Source organism: Danio rerio, chromosome 2 (genome assembly GCF_052040795.2).
Source record: "Danio rerio strain M-AB ecotype USA chromosome 2, GRCz13ab, whole genome shotgun sequence".
Taxonomy (NCBI): domain Eukaryota; kingdom Metazoa; phylum Chordata; class Actinopteri; order Cypriniformes; family Danionidae; genus Danio; species Danio rerio.
In genome coordinates, this window is record NC_141022.1 from 55,386,433 (window position 1) to 55,407,653 (window position 21,221).

General features: G+C 33.5%; 2 long non-coding RNA genes across 3 annotated transcripts in view; one reads left to right on the forward strand and one right to left on the reverse strand.

Moving 5' to 3' along the window:
* The window catches only part of LOC141378974 (uncharacterized), an 87,526-nt gene that overhangs the window by 460 nt on the left and 65,845 nt on the right, over positions 1 to 21,221 (forward strand). The gene's annotated exons all lie outside the window — the stretch shown is intronic.
* On the reverse strand, positions 6,953 to 9,249 carry LOC141379264 (uncharacterized). The gene is made up of 6 exons (XR_015479046.1): positions 9,204 to 9,249; positions 8,296 to 8,379; positions 7,902 to 8,163; positions 7,543 to 7,736; positions 7,321 to 7,473; positions 6,953 to 7,127 (listed from the first exon to the last, which is right to left on the reverse strand). It is a non-coding gene; the product is annotated as an uncharacterized LOC141379264 (long non-coding RNA).

A 21,221-nucleotide genomic window follows, 5' to 3' on the forward strand; every position in this document is an offset into this window, starting at 1 on the left:
TATTAGGCTAACCTTTTGCAGACCTGTAGCCAGCCTAGTGAAGAAGGTTGTTTTTTTTCTCAAAAAGTAGACCTTCTTGCAGTTATTCGCCTCATTTTCTAGTATTAATTGTGAGGTTTAAATTCTGGATTTTTAGTGACATTTTAAGCACTATTTTTTTGCTGGATTGGCTTGTTGGATGGTCATCATAACCACGCGTTTCACGTTTTGATGTACCAAACACATTTTATAAAGATTTAGAATAAAGAAATATGAAAACAATAATTATTTTTTTAAATACAAATTTATCACATTATATATAATTAGAAAAAAAATTGGAATCTGTTGAAGTTTTTAATGAAAACTGTAGCCTATTATCATTTATTAAGCAAATAAACTGGCCAGCACATTCAACTTTCCTCAGTCAGAATTTTGTATGCTGGAAGTCACAGGATTCCTCTTGTGTTTAAACCCTTCTTCGATGTATTGTTTTCATAGTTTTTTTTTTTTTTTTTTTTTTTTACAACTTTTTATGACATAATGGTCAAAATAGGACAAATAAGCTCATGTATGGGACAAATTCTGGACTTTTGTCAGTGAGGGGTGGCTGTTTAGAACCACCGAACCCCCCGGCCACTGGCCTGTTTTGTGTAACCTGACCTGATAATTTAATATATGTAAAAATGTACTCACTATTTACTCACTTTACCAAACCTGTGAGTTTTTTGAGTGTTCCTGAACACAAAATAAGATATTTTAAAGAATGTGGAAAACTGTATCAATTGACATCCAATTGGTGAGAAAAAAAAAACATACTGGAAGTTCAACATTCTTTAAAGGGTCATGAAACACCAAAACACATTTTTTGAGCTGTTGACCGTCGTATATGTGTCCCACACTGCTAAAAACACTATTAGGACACCTATATTTCACTAAAAAGTGTAAATTGGTTGTTTTTGCGTTATTTCAAGCAAATTCGTACTTCCTGTTTGAAACGAATTTTTGAAGCTGCGTCACGGTCATGACATAATAGCGTGTATTCCAGTGTGCAGACTGGGTGTCTGTGCCAGAGTGAGTCTTATTACGTCTTACAGTTTGATGCATTAATGCATGAGTAAGGCTTGGTTCAAACCAATCAGCGCGCTCTGTTGTGCAACTTCATTAATATTCATTAGTGTCACCGTGTTTACGCCCCAGAGACGCCACGTTGTGTTGGCAAAACAAGCGTGAAGTGTTGCTTTTATAGTTTGCTGCCATTAAGTTTCGTTTTCATTTTCTCTCTGTGAGAGCTCATCTGGATCACGTGTGGATTAACAGTGTACGCGACGCTCGACAACAATAACTTGCGTGTCTAAGGAGGAACATTGTTTACCTGAGAGCTGTTCTCATCTGCAAACGCTGAAATCCGGATTCGCTTGTAACGTAAGTCTTCTCTTCATAATGACGCGGCTCTAGTTGCTGGTGATTGTCCTGTCTCTACAGATTTGGTAAGTGAGCGACCAGTGCTCTTTGTTTATTCAGTTTGTTCGTATCGAATTAAGTTAACTATTGCACTGAGTGCAAACATGTTAGCACCGCATTTTGTGGCCGGAATAACACACTTATATAACCAGAATAACCTTCTGACGCTACCTGCCGTGTGCATCTAAGTTTCCGGGAAATGCAGAGTTTTTTTTTTCTCTCATTCGCCGTGCGGTATCAAACATTGCATGAAAAATACACAAGCATAATAATAAATACAAGAGCAAATCCTCGAATCAAATACCGCGTTTGTCGCGAGGGGCATGAATGAATTCCCTGAATGAAAGAGCCAAACTGCAATTAAAGTCCAACATTTAATAATTTGGTAAATAATTCGACTACAGATGTCCATGTAGGTTAAACACCATCACTTTCTCCTGTGTGAGTATTTTGACTGAAACTCGCGCGTGCCCAAATAGACACTCCCACACCATCCCACTTTAGTTCCTCCGACACTCCCCCCTAAACAGAGCTGGACACGCCCACTTTTCTGACTTTTTCCAAAGTAGAGGTGTGAAAACACCCTGCTGAAACGAGGGGGTTTCATGGCCCTTTAAATGTGTGTGTGTGTGTGTGTGTTCAACAGAAGAAAGAAACTGAAATGTCCATGCGTGTTTTGTTTTTTGTGATTAACTATCCTAATAGTCTTAACCTTTATTGTCACAGTAATTATGGTTGCACAATATTGGGAAAATCTGATTTTGCAATATTTTGTCCTTCAGCTATATACAGTTGAAGTTAGAATTATTAGCCCCCCTTTGATTTTCTTTTTTAAATTTTTCCCATATTATGTCTAAAAGAGCAAGGAAATGTTCACAGTATGTCTGATAATTTTTTGTCTTCTGAAGAAAGTCTTATTTGATTGATTTCTGCAAGAATAAAGGCAGTTTTTAATTTTTTAACAACCTATTTAAGGTCAAAATTATTAGCCCTTTAAGATATATTTTTCGATAGTCTACAGAACAAACCATCATTGTACAATAACTTGCCTGATTACCCTAACCTGCCTAGTTAACCTAATTAACCCAGTTAAGCCTTTAAATGCCACTTTAAGCTGTATCGAAGTGTCTTGAAAATTATCTAGTCTAATATTATTTACAGTCATCATGGGAAAGATTAATTAAATCAGATATTAGAAATGAGTTATTAAAACTATTATGTTTAGAAATGTGTTAAAAAATATCTTCGTTAAACAGAAATTGAGGAAAAAAAAAATAAACGGGGGTGAAAAATTCAGGCAGGCTAATAATTCTGACTTCAACTGTAAGTATCCATGTGTGTGTCTGTGTGTGTATACATACAAATATATGGTTTATTATTATATATTATGGTGATATGGATTTTACCCAATGACTTTAATAGATCTATCTGGAAAGAATTCATGAATTTAGATGGATTGGTCTGGTTTTGTAGGGGAGTGCTTCCGCATAAAATATAACAAACTAATAAAAAGCTAATTAAATACAATAGAGCACAGAATAAAGTGAAATAAACAATGATTTAAGGTATTCTGTGGAGTCTAACAGCATCCAAGTACAGAAATGAGATAATCAAATATAAATGAACACTGTATAGTCTTCATTTTATGAATAATTATAGACAATTAACCATTGTTAAAGCTACAAACTTGATAACTTCTTGTGCCTAAATGGTTTAAATTCACTTGAAATCTCACACAGATCTTATAAACACATCCAAATGAAACACTTGCAATCTAATAGTGTTCAAGTTTTGCATTGACTCCACAAATTATTCCAAAATAATCTTAATTTAACATTACAGATCGTGCAAGATTCACACATTGCGATATGGATGCTGAAACAATATATTGTGCAGCCCCAATAATGATGTGCCTACCAAGAGGGTTTCCTGTGCTTTACAACATCACTCACTATTAGATCGACTTAATAGCCATGCATTGTATCTGATATATATCCAGCTTTCAAATTTGATTATTATACATTACAGCTGGCTTAATTTGATTAAGTCATTATTACAGCGTGCAAGAGCCAATGAAGGTTTGGACTGAAGCTCAAGACAGAAAAGTCTGTTGTTTATGTCTGCACATAAACAACAGACCGGTAAGAGACACAAACAGCAGTATAAATGCTAAAACTGTGGCTGTATGTGTTAGATAACAAGTTGCATATCGCTAATATGCAAAGTAAATCGCATATAGTTAATGATAGGGCTGCACAATATTGGAAAAAACTGACTTTGCAAATTTTTTTTTTTTTGTGATGCATATTGTGATATTGAGGATAATATACAGATAAACAGATAAAATGAATAGCTTTATTTGAAAGGAATTAAAAATTTAGGACAATTTTGGATGATCATAGGATAATTTTGTAGCGGTGCACTTCTGCATTAAACGTGATGAACCAAATTACAAGCATTGATAAATACAGTTGAGCAAAGTTACATGTAATAAATTATAGTTTTTCTGGGAGTCTAACCGTATTCAAGCACTCAAATTGAATAATTAAATACAGTATAATCTTCATTGCATATATATACTGCATATTAATATTTCTTGAAGTTACAAAAATTTAAATTTTGCCTGTATGCTTTAAACTGGCTTGAAATGCATTCACAGTCAGAGACTTTAACCCTTATGTGCTGTTGGGAACACTGTAAAAATTTTTAAGCCAGTTCAACAAAAAAATCTTAGTACTAATTTCCTTCTGTTTTTTCTTGTTTACTCAACTTTTGAAAACATCAGCTACACTGACTGAAAATAATTTGTCAGTGAAACAAAAAATGTCTAGTTGAGTCAACTTAACATTAGTAGTTTTCTGGAAACCTGCACCTGCAGCACAACAAATATTTTTAAGTTGTGCAAACTGAACATTTCTTGTCTGCAGGACTGAAATGACAGAAGTTGAGTGAACAAGAAAAAACAAAAGGAAATTAGTACTAAGAAATTATATGTTACCAGAGCAAAAGTTGTGTTAACTGAACATTTCTTGTCTGGATGGCCTGAAATGACAGAAGTTGAGTGAACAAGAAAAAACAAAAGGAAATTAGTACTAAGAAATTATATGTTACCAGAGCAAAAGTTGTGTTAACTGAACATTTCTTGTCTGGATGGCCTGAAATGACAGAAGTTGAGTGAACAAGAAAAAACAAAAGGAAATTAGTACTAAGAAATTATATGTTACCAGAGCAAAAGTTGTGTTAACTGAACATTTCTTGTCTGGATGGCCTGAAATGACAGAAGTTGAGTGAACAAGAAAATACAAAAGGAAATTAGTACTAAGAAATTATATGTTACCAGAGCAAAAGTTGTGTTAACTGAACATTTCTTGTCTGGATGGCCAAAAATGACAGAAGTTGAGAGAAGAAGAAAATACAAAAGGAAATTAGTACTAAGAAATTATATGTTATCCGAGCAAACACACATGGCTCTGTTTTTTTAAGTTCTGCTGACTGAACATTTCTTGTCTGAATGGTCTGAAACTACAGAAGTTAAATGAACCAAAAAAATACAACTGGAAATTAGTACTAATAAATAAAATGTTATCGGAGTAAACACACATGGCAAAAAAAGACATACATTTTACCAAAACATTCATTTTCTTGCGGTTCTTCACTAAAGTACAAAAACGAGGTAGTGTATCTGTAAAAAAAAAAAAAAAAAAAACACAAACACTAAGTCAAATTAATCACATGAAAAGGAAACAATTATATTAAATATATAACAATTACAGCACATCTCTGAGACTACCTAACACTATCAATTTTAATAACCTTAGAATATTCCATAAATTATTCACAACACCCTGCTGAAAAAACAGCGTAAGCTGGTAAGGTATGTTTTGATGCTGGTCTCAATGCTGGTTTTGCTTGTCTCAATGCTGGTCTTGCTGGTTTCAGTGCTGGTTTTGCTGGTCTAAGTGCTGCTCCTGACCAGCATTGAGACCAGCAAGACCAACATTGAAACCAGCATTAGGACCAGCATTGAGACCAGCAAAACCAACATTAAGACCAGCAAAACCAGCATTAAAACAAGCAAGACCAGCATACCAGCATCAAAACATATACCTTCCCAGCATATGCTGTTTTTTTTTTTTTTTTTTCAGCAGGGCAATTAGAGCAATCAATCTGAATTACTAGTTGCCTTGAGATATAAATCTTAGTATTTGTTGTAATTCATTTCAAAATCTATACTTGCATAATTACATGTTTTGTGCTAGTACCTTGGCTGGTCATGGATAAATATGATATTAAAACTGCCAGTAAAGGATCTTACTTTAGTAATAAGTGTTCCACTGTATACACCTTCAGTTCAAAATGAACGATTTATTACTATTATTTTGGTTTTGATTTGATTTTGTTTGCTTAATATAATAATAAGCAGTTGGAATATACGCGCTGTCACTTTAAGAGCCACCCTAGATAGTAAAATACACTTGGGCCAGTTCCAGCTAGATTCGCTGCCGCATCCGAGCCAGAATCGGCCCGTGAGTAATGTGCGCTGCAGCCCGGAGCTGGCGCAACTCAATATACCTTGATATAAAACCTTTTGGTATTATATTGGTACTTGATACATGGTATTACAACCATTTGCATTTATATACCAGCAAACGCAGGCTATAATGTAAAGGCAAAGTGTAGGCACTGCGTTCAACCTTTGAATAAAATGCAAACAGCATACATATCCAATAACAAAAATTATCAAACAAAGGACAAAATAAATAATAATAAACATTTATTGATTGCAATAAACAAATAATACTAAACTTGAATAAAATATTTTGTAGTGCACAAGTAATAATAAAACTACACAATAAAGACACACAGGAAGATTTAAAGACAAAATCTGAAATTGCACACATACACAGAAGTTTTTAAAACAACCCTGTTTTCCCAATAGACTTGAATTATAAATTGTACAAAACACATCTTAAAACAGCTTAATTTTATATAAACCTGAATATAGAAACCAATTTAAGATATAGCAAGAAACATCTTACAAATACCCATGACAATATGTAAAATATACAAGTCAAAATTGTAAAAAGAACTGCAGAATTCTTAAGAAACATTTTTAATAAATAAAACATAATACATTTAAATGAGTGAGATGATTATATATATATATATATATATATATATATATATATATATATATATATATATATATATATATATATATATATATATATATATATATATATATATAATTTGACTTGTATATCTTTATATGTCTTGTGCAATTTTTTATTAATATTTTTATTATATTATGTTAATTAAAAATGTATTAAGATGCTTTTTCAGAATTTAGCATATTGTCATTTTATATATATATATATATATATATATATATATATATATATATATATATATATATATATATATATATATATATATATATATATATATATATATATATATATAAAAATTGCAAATAAAAGAAACAAATTACCCAAGTATCAGGGAACATCTTAATACACTTAAAATGTTGTTTAAAAAATAAATTATTGATGTAGACATTTGACACATTAGCTTTCTCTTCTTCCCTCCTTCCTCCAGCCCTGTCAGGAGCACGTTGTAGCCACCTTGTAATGCATTTTTCCACTTCTTTATCAGTGATGTGGTATGGACATTTCTCCTCACTACATCTGTGATTAAAAGATAAACAAACAATTAGTAGTGAAAAAGTACAAATGAAAAAAGAAAGATGCTTGCTCTCATATAAGTACAACCTAATGGGACTATATATAGATGTTTTGTTCGTTTGATTAATGATTCAAAGAAATACACAGATGGAACAGCCCCTAATTGTACTGAAATGTATATTTAAAACCAACTTACTGACTAGACAGTCGTAAGGGAGAGTGCATGAAAGGCCACATTTTGGTTTGCCCTGCTCCAGTTAATTTGTTCAGCCAAAAAGTGAGCCAAAAGCTTTCCCGGGACACACCAAACTGCTTAGTGGAAAACACCAATGATTCCAAAGTAGGCTACCTACGAAGCAAAAAAACATATAAATAAATAAATAAACATAAAACACTTAGAAATAAGCAAGAAACTTACCAGTTTCTTCATTTGTTCGGGCTGCTCGTTTAGTTGATTTTCAAGTTTTTCCAAATCAATTTGGACAAAGAAAGGTCAAATGTGTTTACATCTGGAATTTCATCACGTCTGTTTTGGTTTTGCTGATTTGTGAGAATCAGGCACAGTTGCTGCTTTATGACGTCACATGATTTTAAAACTTTTTTTCAGTCGTGCTAAAAAAGAAAAATAACAAATTAGTATAAATCAACCTGTTGCTTATTCTCATGCAACTTGTGTAAATACAACAGTGGGTTAGACACTGCTGATATTCTCTAGTTGATCTTTACTTTCTAGCTGCATTAAGCCATTACAAATTTAGTGATGTCTTGAATTCTTACAAAGACATGACGAGTTGCAATAAGTTGTCTTGATCTCCGACTGCACTTGAACAAGGACTGTAAATGTTCATAGGTGTACTGGAATGTACAGCATCTGTGCATCTTGATGGTGTTCTTAAGGATCCTGCCATAGTCAATGGTGGTGATGGTACTTGCGGTGCTGCATCAATTTCTGAAATCTTCATATCAGTTTTTTCTCCAGCCTCTTTGTTCCAAATAATTTTTCTTCATCACGTTCACTATAGTTGTGTCTTTAATGCCCCTTGATCAGATACATTTACAAAACAAAACATTATTTTAGTATAGTGCAGGACACTAGATCAATGACAATGGCAGTGTAATAGATCAATGACATAATGTTGACAGTATGTGTTTAAAATAATTGCAAACAAACCTGTTCTTTCTTTAGGTGTATGACGGGCAATCACCGTCCTCATCTGTCAGCAAGCCAAGCTGAGTCGAGCTTCCTCATGTGTGTCTATAATAAAACATCACATTGTTGTTAACCTCCCCTCAAAAAGTTAAAATCCTGAAATACTATCAAAGTTAATTAATGGCTATAATACCTATAGTGTAAATAATCAGCACACAGGATTTATTCAGAGATTCATGCAGAGAGACAGCCTTATGAATCTTAGACATAGATTTGTAAGATGGCCAAGCACATGCATTATTCTGTACCCATGAAGATTAACCTACCATTGTGGAAAATGTTTGATGATGATGATAGCCAATAACAATAAATCATTTCAGCTGTTTGTGAAGCAATTAGTAATGTAAAGTCTGAAAAGCTCAATCTATGTTGAAAATGTATCAGCAGTTTACAGCATGGACTTTAATCACCCAACTATAACATGCCTATTCACATGTTCATAAGAATGTGCTATTGGTCTCTGTGATGTGCTACAAAATGACCTCACTAACCTTTGTTAAACAAGAACAGTAAGACTTAACCAAAAAAATATTCATTTATACCCATTCATTTAAATCAGAAAGTATAACTGTCAATAACCAAAAAATAAAACCCATCAAAATCTGCTTTAAGAAATTTAGTTTTACATGCGCAAACTACAACTTGAACATAAGATATAATTGATTCACATAGGCTAACACATATAAATTAAAGCACATACTAATATATTTCTCTTAATAATAGAATGATAATTTAAAGAGAACAGTAAACGATCACTGATGCACTGCATAAACAAGTTAAACAATAACCTAACAATAACCTAACACTGTGAAAATGTTTTAAGCATTAAATTCGCAAAGTATACAGTATGCAAGCAGCAAAAACCTTACCTTTCTGACCGGAATCCACTGTTTTGAAACGCCAAACTTCTTTTTCTTCTTGTGATCATCATAGCGGTTGGCAACCAGCTTTTGGAACATTACCGCCACCGTCTGGATTGGAGTTTGGATGAGGAGTTGACTCACGCATGCGTTTCTTATGAAACCAAACTTCTGCTTAAAAAAACAGTCTGCATGGAAGCGTGCTATCTCGAAAATAAGCGCATTTTACACTGTTTTCCCTAGATGATATATATAATCCATTTATAAATAATATTGTTTTGTTTGCATCTAAACATTGCGACCATCCACACTAAATGTTTTTATTATTTTGTTGCTGTTGTACCATATATATTTTCTCAAATTATCATTAAACGTGGAGCTAACAAATTACTAGATAAAATAAGAATTTAATCGGTTGTCATCAGTTACACAAGCCGAGTCCTTATACGAGCCGAGACAGACTCGGGCCAGATAGGGTTAACAGGAATCTGGCCAGTGTTTACAGCTGCATCCCAAACGCATGTGCGCGATCGAGCTGCGGGCCACACTCCGCCCGTATAACACTCGTTGATGCCGAGTCGGAGCCGGAGGCGCCGAAGGGCAGCCGAGCTCGGGCCGATTACTTCCTGCTACCCGGGGCATGGATATGATTTACGGCAACACAAATATTCATTCACTCTTATCACATAACAAAGAGAGATTATGTGAATAATCACTAAGCGCCGCATCTGCACACATTTTTGCGCGTATATGATGAACATTTAGGAGGACAAATTTAGATGAAGTGTCTTAAACAAAGAACTACAATCTTTGCACACTTACTATTTAGATTGCTCTTCCACGGCTTGCCTCTTTCCCCACCGAAGTACAATGCTTTCAATTTCTCCCGCCTGAGACGTTGACGTTACGTAAGCGCAACCATCGTAACGAGGGCGTGGTTTAGCTCAAGACAGAATGATGCTATATCATCCTTTGAGAAACATATTTTTGAGTGCGTGGTTTATTTTTAAATATTGGAATATCAAAGTATGCCTTTCTTTTTTTAAAGGGTAATGAATAAACACGAGATGATAATGTGCGTGCAAGCTTATTTCTGCAAATGTGCACCAAATAAAGTTAAATTGCAAATGAAAAGTTTCAAATAAAGTTACTATAAGTATTGTAGTGTTTTTTGTTGTTTTTAATAACAATGTGAAGAATAACGATATTTATTATTGTATTAATAATAATAATAATAATAATAATAATAGCATTCTCACTCAGCATTTACTTTTTAATACAAACCATGAAAGGTTCTATACTCATTCATTCATTTTCTTGTTGGCTTAGTCCCTTTATTAATCTGGGGTCGCCACAGCGGAATGAACCGCCAACTTATCCAGCAGGTTTTTACGCAGCGGATGCCCTTCCAGCCCCAACCCATCTCTGGGAAAAGGTTCTATACTGCCATTGATAATTTTTTTAGAATATTTAACATGTTTGAAACCTTTTCAATCAACAAAAGGTTATGCTACTTGTATATTCATTGCATTAAAAAAGTCAGAGATTGACTTAACACAAAAAAACAAGTTGGCAGATGCTTTTTTGAATGAACTAGCAAAGTGTTGCTCACAAAACTCATCTTTTTAACTTAATGAATAAAATCTTTGTTTAAGTTGATTGAATGTGTTAAATGTAGTTGTACAGACTTTTTTACAGATTTTTGCTGAACCAACAAAAAAAATCAAGCAATTTCAACATTTGTCAAGTTGGATTTTTTACAGTGAATGTTTTCATCTACTTTGAGGGGATTTTAGAGTTTTAATTTGGTCATAACTTTTTCTGTGTTTCAGCTAGCAGAATGATTTTTAGTGACAAATCTTATTTTGACACATATTTTGGCAAAATGCTTTGAATTTTTCGAAAAACTCAACAATATACTCTGGACAAAATTTCTACCTTTTTGTTATGTTCGGAATGAAAAAACTTACTGAATTAAACTGCTGTAAAAATGCATCAATTAATATTTAATTAATTATATTAATATATTAATATATTTTTAATTAATAAAAAAAAAAAAAAATATATATATATATATATATATATATATATATATATATATATATATATATATATATATATATATATATATATATTTTTTTTTTTTTTTTGCATAAATTTGTTAATCAACCTTAGTCTAGAGCTGCACGATTCTGGCTAAAGTGAGAATCGCAATTTTTTTATTATAATTTTTTTTAACTAAAATAAAGATCACAATTTTCTTATGATTCTTTAGATGTAAAATAAAAGTTAATATAAGTGGACTATTATTATTGTTATTCTCAAACATGTGGTAAATCAGCAATAGGCTTTGTGTAGCTGTACTGTTGGTTAAAATGCTAAATTTTGCATAGACTTGGAATGGTGGACAGACTTTAGATTTATCCTGGTTATTAATGCTGATAATTCTGATGTTGAATTATTGTGTTTGAGATGTATTCTTACAATCTGTAATTTTCTGCTTAAAATCTGTCACTGACCTGATTTTCGTGAATACAGAAGACTCGGTGAGTATTTTTACATTTCGGCGGGTTTTGGATACCTTTTGGGCTGGAATCAGTCAGCTACATCTGGCAACACTGTGTGCGCTTTTCAGTTCACTTCCCGCGCGGCTCCCAAACGATCACTCTGTGCCACAAACTGAATGTTATTTACAACTTTATTACCTGGTATTTACAGCCTGTTCAGGTTCTGTTCACTAAAGTAAACTTCATTTAGAGGCGCACGCACGTTAGCCCTTCGTCCCTGTAGTAACATCTGACGGTCAGCTCAAGTCACGTGTGATTTTGCGGTCACAAATACATTACATGAAGACAGAAATTACATTTTTGAGGTGAATATATCTTATAAATACAGCATGCAACTCTTTCAACACCAGGGGATTAATTTTTACTGTTGATCATCAGTTGGCACCATTAACCCCTAAGATGCCTGTGCAAAAAAAAGCTTAGTTTCTGGATTTTACATGGAGTATAACAGCAAATTAAAGTGTGTGAGTCTGTAAGAGAGTGACTGCGCACTTATGATGTGTCTGAGAAAATCAAAATATGCATCTCAGTTCTCAAAACTACATGGAGTAAACAAAAACAAAGAATTAGCTGTGTTTATGCACTATCAAATGTGGTTATAATCGAAGTCAATAGGGCAAAAACAGCCACCAACAGTAGTTAGAAAAAATAAAAATCTAACAATGCATCAAAGACAATGTTGTTACTAATCGTTCACATGTCTAAGACTGTGATAAAAGGTAGAGATGGGGAGTCGATTCTTTGAAAGTCGAGTTTTTTTCAAACCCTCCTTAATGAAGCAGTTACATGCTACAGTTATAATGCTCATTCTTGAGAACGATGAACAACAAGGCGTCCGGCTTGAATGCGTGCTCAAATGTTTTAAGCTTTTGCTTTTGAATTTTGCAAACCTGAATACTATAGGCTATTATAAATAGTGAAGTTTGCTTTCACTTTCACATTCCTAAAAAGCACACCATTTTGCAATTTGGTTTTAAAAATGTGTTATAAATTAAATATTGCATATGTGTATGAATTTGGAGCGGATTAAAAGTACGATGTATTATTGGTTTCTACTATTTGCTCAAGTAAATTTTTTTATTTAACCTTATGCCTATTTCACAAATAAATAAATTAATTAATTAAACACTGATCATAATGAAAAAAGTAGCTTTTTAAAAGATTAATTTATGGAAAAAATCTGACAATACATGTGGTCGTGTATTTATAATCTTTTGACCCTGGACACACTTAATTTCACCTCTAATATTTAGTCTATTCTTCTTATTTATTTTGTCGAAAACTACAAAAAGTTAAGATACAATTTAAATTATTTAATTAATTATACCAAAAAATTTGTTTCAAAAAGAGGATTTTTTAAATTATACCATTGCTTTCAAAAACAGTTTCGACCCACTCCTTTTTGTCCGCTATATGCCATCCCAATAACATACCCTTATTTAATTACAATGAAGAAATTGCACAAAACAAACAGTGATATTTAAAAGTAAAGTAATAGGCTATTTAAAAGTACATTTACAAGAAAGAGAGAGCAATATGGTATTCTTTCAGGCACAGTCTATCACGCTGCTTTTAATAATTATTTTAGGTTTGTTATGAGTTAAGTTAAACATTTTGTGCAGATGATTTAATATTTAATTAAAAATCTAGCTATTTTGTTTATTGATCGGTTGGAGCATCTGTGTCCGTAAAAAATACATTAATTAACAACCGCAGACTTGGAGCGTGCGTGAACGTGCGCTACTACAGAATATTTTGTTTGCTTGTTACTCAGTATTAAAGTGTCCAAATATTAAGAAGATATTTAGGCTGTTTTATGACTTTTTTAAACATTGTTTGGGCTCAATTGGGGTGTTTTTATATTTAAACTAGACAATTAAAATATGCTGTAAAAAAGTATGGGCTGATAACTATTTTATTTTGACTGCAGATGATTTAAGCTGCTGATTTTGTCTGACCAGAGGAGAACTGCATAAAGCGTGATATGATACAGCATGTTCAGACCTAAATGGAAATCGATTCCACTGACAACAAAATTAGGAGTCAAGAATTAGTGTTTACTTAAAAACCATCATTTTGTGTGTTTTTTTTTCTCCAAATCAGTGACATCATTTGTGAACTTGGCAATTAAAAAGTTAAAATCCTGTAATTTTCTAAACAATTTAGTAGTTTTGATCAGGATTGAGGTTGATTAACAGATTTATGCAAAAAAGATTGAAATAAATATTAATCAGATGCGTTTTTACTGCAGTTTAATTCAGTGGATGTTTTCATCCTGAACATAACTAAAGGATAGTAAATTTGAACAGTGCACAAGGGTTAAAACACATTCAAGTTCTAGAATTTTGTGGTAAATTTATAGTTAAACTTTGCAATTACTCTACAATGATGTGTGTTTTTAATGCCTACTCAACCATAATCCTGATTCGACATTGCAAAGCTGAAACAATATATTGTGCAGCCCTAATGATATGCAAAATAATATTATTTTGTGATTATGTCTGACTGACTGTACTTTTTTCCTCATACGTATATATGAATAGTCAAGATTAAACAATGACTAAAAGAAAAAATGGAATGAATTAAAAGAGCAGCAGCAGCCCACCCTCAAAAAAAAAAAAGCCTGTTTCAGGAAAAGTCTTTTTTTTTTTAGTTCAGTGGAAATAAGCATAGCTCTCCTGCGGGTCAGGATTTCTACAAACCTTTCTAAGCCATTGCTGCACCAACAGATGGACGGCGTTAATTGCATTTTTCCATTTTTTTTCTGTGCCGGATTATTATGATCATATTATGATTTTTTGTTTGTTTCTCGGAAGATGGTGCTGTACATATTTGGTTTTGTATTTCACGAATTGGAATCACATTTCCACTGTAGCGTTTCGTGATGTCATCACATTAAGTCATTCATGCATTTTACTTTGAAGGATTAGTTCAGTCTAAATCAAAATGACTGAACTGACAAAACGGTTGCTTTCTATTCTGTATGCATACATTTGTAGTATAATAATATCATATTTAAATATGTGCATGTTTTTAGTATGCATGCAAAATATATCTCTAAATAATTCATAAAAATAGCAAGAGACCATTTGTGCATGCAATGATTTACTTTTATTTTTAAACATTTTATGTGCATGAGATCAGAGGTCACAAATGTGCCTTTAGATTTTGCGTTTTTCAGAGCCTTTTGTCTCCGTGTCTTTCAACAAACACCAAGCGGACGCTGTTTTTGAGTTTTTAAGACTATTATCTTTTCTAATGGCTCAGGGGTTTAATCAGGCTTTACAGAGTTATATGAATGTATTTCAGGAAGTGACATCATAAAAGTCTCGAAGCTTATATCGGCCTTCAACCTCAACATATGTCAACCTTAACATATATATCCATAAAGGTTTTTTTTAACTTTTTTTCGTCAAGAAAATTTAAATAAAAAAGGTAACTATTTTCTTGAACTAAAATAATTTTAAGCTTTCAATATTTGTTATTTTATTTTAGGTATTTTTTTTATATACCTAGCATTCATGTGTTTCCTAACAGTCATGTGGATGTTTCCCAGTACTGGGTTGCAGCTGGAAGGGTATCTGCTATGTAAAACATAGGCTGGATAAGTTGGCGGTACATCCCGCTGTGGCAACCCCTGATAAATAAGATACTAAGCCGAAGGAAAATTAATGAAATAAGTAAATAGGTCACACTTTACAATAGGGTTCATTAATTAATGTTAATTAATGCATTTACTAACATGAACAAACAATGAACAAAACATTTACTACAGTATTTGTTCATGTTAGTTAACGTTAGTTAATGAAAATACAGTAGTTCATTGTTAGTTCATGTTAACTCATGGTGCATTAACTAATGTTAACAAGCATGGACTTGAATGTTAATAATGCATTAGTAAATGTTTAATAATAATTAATAAATGCAAAAATCAAGGTCTTAGTCTGTATCACCCAGGCAGGTGTGTTGAGGCAAGTTGGAGCTAAACACTGCAGGGTCACCGGCCCTCCAGGACCAGGATTGGTGACCCCTGCTTTAAACTTTCATTAATGTGTAAATCCGGCATGTACAGAAGTTCTCAGAAGATAACATTACCCTACATTATTATTACTTAGTGCGTATTTTAAAAGGTGTAGGTTATACAGTGTGTTGTTAATTGCAGAGCTCCTCTATTAAAAAAGAAAAAGAAAAAAAAATGCAAGTTCTAAAAGAGAAAAAGCCTCAGCCTGGTAAAAAAAAGTAACTCAAAAGTAACAAAACATATACTTGCCATAAGAAGTAACTAAGTAATGCAACTAGTTACTTTTTAGAAGAGTAACTCAATATTGTAATGCAATACTTTCTAAAGTAACTTTCCCCAATATTATATTATATTATATTATATTATATTATATTATATTATATTATATTATATTATATTATATTATATTATATTATATTATATTATATGTATAAATTTTTACTCATCTTATTAATGATTAAAGAAATCTTATGAATATACATGTAGGCCCAATCCCAATTCTATATTGTACCCCTACCCCTTCCTTGGTTGTAAGGGCCAAGGGGAAGGGCTTCAAAATTTACCCCTTTAAGAATTGGGACAGCACTACAGCACCTACACACGTCATCATATGTCACCGCGATCTCTTGCTTCATATGAGATCAGACAATCACCACTGCTGTAGTTATTCCAGTTTTTCTATCTTTTGGTATTTATCTTCAGGAAATCACTGAAGGCATATATTGTGTTATAACGATCTAATGTGGCTATAAGATCGTAATAGTGCACATTTACACCGTGACCATATTCATCAATGTAAACACACAAAAACAACATTAACATTATAGCAGTTACTGTAAAAAGCTCATTCCCAACCACTACACATTACTGACAGGGTATTCGAGTGTCATTGAGGGTCAATGTTGTGGGACTGCTGTACAGGACTTCTGATTATGGATTATATATTGCGAATTTTACCGGTTTTTATTTTAGCTTTTTTTTAAAGCATAATGATAAAACACAAGCGCGGTTATGAATATATTAAAACATGTGCTTGTTTATTGTAAAAATTTGTAATAATGACAAAAAAAAGAATAATTTGTGGATCTCCTTACTTCTGGGTGCAGCTGTTGCTTGTGTATTTTGGAAATTTTCTTACCCCTTGGTTTCGAGTGTGGTCCTGAAAAATCTTCATTCAAAGGGGTATTCACCTCTTCCCCTTAGCCCTACGCTTTCAAGCTGAAGAGAATTGGGACACCCCTACCCCTTGGCGTGAACGCGCAAAACGAGGGGTAGGGGTAAGGGGAAGGGTAGAATTGGGTTTGGGGCTTAGTAAACTTAGGGTGCTTTCACATCTGTAGTTCACTTCATTTGGTCCGGACCAAGGGTAATAAATGACACATTGTTGCATCTCCTGCCGTCTTAGGGTCATTTTTACACCACACTGCTGGCTTTGGTCCGAATCAGTTGAAACGAACCATAATGCAGTCATCTGACAAAATCCACATCTCTCATTGGCCAGATGTTGTTGAACATTTTTCCTAAACTGCTTATTGATTGGTGGGAATTCACGTGCGGGAAAATGCCAGTGAAATCCCGCAGGTAAACAAAACCTTTTACTCTGGAGGGACGACTGCACTGGCTGATTGCATCCCTGCTTTAGACAAACTATACATTACGAAAATGAAGTGGGCCGCGGCTGGAAAACAATGTTTAATGCATCGCTCGTCACTTCAGGAGGAGGCGTGAATTAATTTAGCTAAACTGCGACATGGTCATCTTGCGGAAATATTACCAACGATCCATCAGGTAATGTTTTCCCCTCTCTCTCTCTTTCTCTGTTGGTACAGCGCTGTCAACAAATATTTTCCTCCATATCCCATAATGCACAGCGCATCGGCCTACGGCAGCTGAATTCGTCCAAAACGCACAGTACTTTTTGCGGTTGGACCTGTTTTAGTACGAATCATATTCTCACCACAAACGAACCGCTCCAGGGTTCGTTTGAAAGCGTACCGAGACCACCTCTTCAAGCAGGTCTCGGTACGCTAATTTGGTCCGCTTTTGGTGCGCACTCGAGTACGATTGCTGCATTCTCACTTGCCCAAACGAACCGCACCAAAAGAAGAAACGAACTCTAGTGCGATTCAATCGAACTAAATAAGGCAGGTGTGAAAGCACCCTTAAATGTGCATAAATGACCAGTTATCCCATTTCCTACAGGTTTGAATTTATTTGTATTTGCTCCAATTATTTATTAGTCTATTTTAATAACCTAATGGGCTATATGCAAGGTAACTTTTACTTTTCAATGAGCCAGTGGCATGCCATTATAAACTCACCACATTTAAGACAAAACTGCTAACACTCCCGTTTTTCCCTGGAGTCTCCCATATTTTACTCCCATCTCCCATCAAAATTTCTGTAATTTATTGCCAACCTGATTTTACCAAGTAGGACATGTTCTTGGATTAACATTTATGTTGATCCTGGAACAACATTCCAATCAGACAATCAGAATTAAGGGACCGTTTATGAAAAGTTTAGGCTTATGGTTAGATTTATGCACTTTTACATGAGTGTTATTCAGCTATTATTACCCTCTGATTTTAGGAGTAATGTTTGGTTTAGGGGTAGGGAATAGATATGGATTACATTTTCCAACAAAAATAATGTTCCAGGATCCACATGGATATTAATCCAGGATCGCATTGTACTTTCCAAAATCATTACATGCGTAATTTATAGCCCAATGCAGTTACAAAAATTATTATTTTTTGTCTATGTTTGTCAAGAACTTGATATCACTTCACACAATTGATGCAATATTCCAATTTCAAGGCATTTTTACCTCAAAACATGCATTACAACCCAGTCTCCTGGATTTTCTAAGATAAATGTTGGCGGGTATGGTTTAAGACCTGAATAGTTTCAAATCAATGATCTCCACTGCTTGTTTGATATACGATAAGTGTGTCTCAGACCAGACAAGAATCACTGCATTAAATAGTTTACCATTGTTTTGCACCATGTCTTCAAAATATGGACATTTATTTTACCACAGTATTTTCAGTGGAGTTTGTGATCGCCTACTGTGATTGCGTTTAAACAGCCTTTACATGCATGTAGCCCATTAAAAGATGAGACCAATCAGGTGGAGCCTTTCCATCCTTAACACCATGGCGATGAGAAAACAAACCGATGTATCTTGATTGAGTGTGTTTGCGTCCTTAAATCCAGGAAGTGAACAAACGATGAACTTCCATCAGTCCCTCCTCTAATCTGGCTCTAATCTCATTTACTCTCTGATTGCGTTTTTTTGCCGTCTAAATAAATAGCCAAGGCCTTTCTGCTCTTATTTTATTTTAAAAATCATAATTTTTATTTTGGTTAATGTAGTTTGTTTGTAGTGGAAGATGAGAGGTGCATGTGCGTGTGTATATGTAATTAGTTATAGTGCAGTTTAATCTTTAATAATGGGTTTCCTTTAGTCGAGCTTAATCCCAGCCACATGTTCAGATGTTTAAACATCAGATCAATTACGCAGGCACATTCATTAAAGTGGATTTTTTCCAAGCAATCCAGAGACCCAAAGAATTAAAATGAACATGTGCAGGAGATGAAGAGTTGTAAAAGAGTATCACAAAACATGAGACAATTAAATAAATAAGTAAATGAAACAAATCAGGTTTGAAATGTACATGGAGGTGTATATGAAATGATGATGAAAAATTTGGGTAAAGAAAGAAGTAAAGCATAAACAAATTCTAAAATAGCAAGAAATCATTTTTCACACAAAAAAATACATGCTGAACATTGATTTCAGAAGTACTAAGTATAAAACATTCAAAATTTGTGGTGTAACGGATCACAAATCCTACGGTTCGGATCACAGTATGGGTTTTTACTCGCAGATCGGACTATTTTATGGATCAGCCAGAAAAGGGAGAAGACAAATGTAGTTTGTTTCTATTTATTACAAAAACATTTAAAAAACTATTTAACAAACAGAATTTATAACCTGTAATTTCATTAAAAATTAAATGAAGAAAGAATTAGCTGAATAAAAATACATTGTCAAATATTCAGTACTGTGAAAAATGCACTGTTACTATACTGTTGCTGATAATGCTAAATGTAGAAATCGTAAACGTTATAATTTGTGCAACCTATATATATTATTAGGCTCGTTTTCAATAAAAGATTCAGTCATTCACTTAAAAAACTTCACGTTTTATTGCTAGATGTGTCTTTTTTGTAGAATTATTCAGTGGCATATTTTTGATGGCTGGTTGTCACCACCTATCCGCTTTTTAGGTGTGACGTCACGCGAAGCGACTTCCGGGTCCAAGCGCTCTATTCAACTGAATAGGGAGACTCATGAAATGGTAACAATAAACGTTTACAAAGCGATTTAATGCTTTTGAAAATCCCGATCGCAGTATATATGTCCATGCCTAATATCCGATGGCCAGAAAGTGATAAATTTTTTTATAAATTAATACATTTTTGGTATTTGTTATGCAGCAAGCCCAGAGATTGTTGTGTACATTACGATTTTATATAAAATTAACTTTAATGTGTGATAGGAATAAAACGTGATCATAAACGAATGATTTCTCCACTCAAATGAATGGCGGCTTGGACCCGGAAACAGTATACATACGTCACAAACATGTCACCACTTAACAAGCGGATTGGTTAAATATTGTAATTGACGCCTACAACTTTCATTTTTGAGTGTCGTTAAATGCATATGATGTTGATTTTAATCTTTACCATAAACCCAGTTATCCCAGTACTTCTGTTATTTGATTCTTTGTAACTTCATAACTATCTCAAAAGACTAAAGGCTAAATTGCTTTCTTGATTTTTGTGTTTTTCAAACACAGATTTGAATGCAGCGATTCGATGGATTAATAAACATATGCAAATCACCATCATTTTATAATTTATGTTGCGTGGGTGTTGAGATCCCAATCTTAATGATAAATCGTGCAGCTTTAACGGAACACATTAATGCAGGCTAAACAAGTAGTGACAGAAAACCCCTAAAATAACCTAAGAAACCCACCTCACCCTGAATAACCATCCACAACTTTTTCCATCTTCATTATATTTTGCAGGAAAGCCTAAATGGTGTCATACATGTGATTTGAATGACGTTAGAGGTGTTCTCTCTGCAATCGTTGCAAATTTAGGATTAATCTACAAGTAAAAAAAATGTAATAGCCTAATCCCTGGGTCACATGTGTTCTGAACCATGGGTTTTGATCTGTATGAATCACGGATCAACCGTGGTCCATTACACCCCTATTCAAAGTGCTTGACATTCTGGGTATCACATAAAATAATCATTAAAAAACTATGATTGATAAATAAGCTATGCCATCAAAGTCATTCCATCATTTGTTTAAAGTACCGTATTTTCCGCACTATAAGGCGCACCTAAAAGCCTTA